Source organism: Solanum tuberosum, unplaced genomic scaffold (genome assembly GCF_000226075.1).
Source record: "Solanum tuberosum cultivar DM 1-3 516 R44 unplaced genomic scaffold, SolTub_3.0 scf00104, whole genome shotgun sequence".
Lineage (NCBI taxonomy): Eukaryota > Viridiplantae > Streptophyta > Magnoliopsida > Solanales > Solanaceae > Solanum > Solanum tuberosum.
Genome location: NW_006239030.1, coordinates 203,935 through 206,708, shown reverse-complemented (window position 1 = coordinate 206,708; position 2,774 = coordinate 203,935). Strand labels below are relative to the sequence as shown.

The 2,774-nt window shown below is 33.9% G+C and overlaps 1 long non-coding RNA gene across 3 annotated transcripts in view; it reads right to left on the bottom strand.

Annotated features, from left to right (window-relative positions):
* LOC107060925 (uncharacterized) overlaps nucleotides 1–2,714 on the bottom strand; it is a 5,455-nt gene extending 2,741 nt beyond the window's left edge. Inside the window, exons 1-3 of one of the 3 annotated variants that reach the window (XR_001473613.1) lie at nucleotides 2,290–2,713; nucleotides 658–778; nucleotides 362–483 (exon numbers count right to left, since the gene is read on the bottom strand). This is a non-coding gene — a long non-coding RNA (uncharacterized lncRNA). Of the gene's footprint in view, nucleotides 1–106; nucleotides 484–657; nucleotides 779–922; nucleotides 1,229–2,289 lie in introns of those variants that run through there. The other 2 variants (XR_001473612.1, XR_001473614.1) reach the window with 2 other exon arrangements.
* Between the last annotated feature and the right edge of the window lie 60 nt (nucleotides 2,715–2,774).

The window sequence follows — 2,774 nt, the reverse complement described above, 5'->3', positions numbered from 1 at the left end:
CCCCCCCCCAATTCCCCCCCCCCCCCGCCCCCCCAAAGGCAATGAATATGTAAAAAAATTATTTCTCAAATTTGTGTTGGCTTGTTGTCTAATAGTCAGTTCAATTTCTTTAGTCATCTAACCAGTGTATTGACTTGTTGTCCTTACTTTATAGTCAATTCATATCTAGTATCAATGAACTACATCTGTTTTTTTACCTGATCATTCGTTAAGAATACTTGAAATTCTTTGGTACAATTGCTCATTCGATAAATACTTCGTCTATAGTCAGATACTGACTATGTTCACCTATGTAATTCTGAGATCTGTTTCAAGTCGTTCCATTTTATAAGGGAGAGTAGAATAAAAAAGAAGAAAGCACCTTGATTTAAGTACTTTTTTCATTGGTTGAAGTGCTGCCAGAATAAACTTGAAATTCAATTGTTTTCCATATTAGAGAAAGCGGTTGATCTTTCTTGACTATTCCGTGTTATTTTAAAGTACCTGCACATATAGCCGTTAAGTAATCCATATCAACATCTCTGCCAGGAATTAAATCCGAATACATTGTGTCAAAGCTAAATCCTTCCATTTTGAATAGAAATTAATAACCGAAGAAATCCATATATGCAAGTCTGTATCTACCACATACTAAGTAGTCACCATGAAGAACATTACCTTCATTCAAGCATAGTAGCATAATCCTCTTCTCTTGTCCGTAATTAAACATCCCACTACCCCAATCAAGTAATCTTTTCTTAGAATCATATTTCAGCTCTTTACTCAAAACCTTGATGACCTATAGGCAAAAAAGTAGATAGTGTTAACTTCTTTACTCAACAAAATGCTCTTAGCTCTTCATAATCAAATTTGTTCTTTTGTTGCCCTTCTAGTTTAGAAGATCCTCACTTATGTTGTATCATGTATGGTTCAAATTAATTACCTCTTCGCTCATCTTGGCAACAACTTAACCCTATGGCAGATATAAAATCAGTCAATATACGTTATAAGTTACTTCATTCCATACAAAATTTCATAAATAGACTATTTCCAACTGTCAGCACTTGCATTGAAACACAAATCTTAGAGAAACAACTTTAACAAAAAAAAAGATATAACATTCAGAGTTTACCGTTGGAGATTTCGGCACTTTTCACAATAGCCTAGATGAAAGGGAATGAAACACTTCCTTGTCATTAGAAGAAAAAACGTAACTTCCTTTCCTTTGAAGGAAAAGGGACACATGTTACAATATATAATTCACTGTGTACATGTACATGTCAAGGACTCAAGAATTGATAAAGTTAATAATATTTGACAATATAACACAGGTGCAACAACATTTTGGAGGATCCAAGCAACATAAGTCGTGGATATAACACAATCAAAACCATACATTTCAAAATTACCTTCATTAGTAGATGGATTCAGGTTCTTGGTGCTTTACTTTTTTTTTAAAAAAATGATAAGAGAAATGACAACTATTTATTGGGAAAGGGAACAATAACATAAATAACTATTCAGATACAGTTATGCAATGAATGGTTTCCTGACAATTGAGATCTGGAAGGGGGATTTATTAACATCGGCACTGTTAGCAATGGAGTAATATTAATTAGTTTCTAGACATAACATCTTATATGAGTTCAAGATAAAGTACAATCAGATTATGAACTTGCAATTCTTGAGAAACAAAAATCCCATCATAGTTAAGGATGGCACCCGACCTCTTTCATTTAACAGAAGGTAATCTACTATAATGTAATACTTTGGAGAGAACCAACAACACAAAAATTTGGTTCTATGTCAGCCCTTTGCTTAGGGGAATTGGGACAAAAGAATGGTTGGGACAACAAACATTTATCTCCAAATTTGATCGTATACTTCATTACAAGTTTACAACTATATGATTCAGAGCTATTCAGAGTATCATTCATATTTGATCCCTTTAACTTTCATATTCGAGTTGGTACTCTACATATTAGAAGCAAAGTTCCCTCTATAACATTTTGGAACAGTCATTTGAGTATCAAAAAGTAATCCAAGTTCTTTCCTTACTATTATTCCTAAGTTTAAATATCGACTCAAAACTATAAAAGATATTTTGAACAAGAAAAAGAAACAAGCAGTAAACCAATGAAGGAATGCACTAACTTTCATTAGCGAATACATACACCCAAAAGGATAACAACTACTAAACAAAGTATTGAAATAGAAGAAGATAGATACAGTTAGAGATTGAAGTTCAGTTCATACAAAAAGGAAATGGAAATGATAAAAATTGAAATAAATACATAAAATATAGCTTACCAAACACTAAGATTGCTGATGACCGAATCTGTCTTTTCTCTTTTGAATTTTTGTCAAACACCTCGCCATATCCTTCTAATTTTCAAAAAAATTATCCTAATGTAGCTAAGGGCAGGCTTCCAAAGCTCGTCTTGATAGTAAATATCAGCAATCACCCAACTTGAGCATAATGAAGAAGATCACTTTGCCTACTTTGCTGTGTTATCTCATTCTCCCTTAATGAGAATGAAAAATCAGTCAAGTATAACAAATATATATTACCCTTGAAGATGAGCATATTTACTACATTGCCATTGGTCGTCCATGGCTTGGCATTTCTGTTGTCGTCTTTTGCTCCTCCGATTGTTGGACAATTGGCTCAGAATGTTTATGGTTATAAACTAGTTCCTGAATGTACTGAAAGTCCACAGAAAACGAAAACACTAAAGTAAAAAGCACCCCCCTCGAGGTTCCGCGCCTTGAGGCCACCCCCCACCCCAAGATCC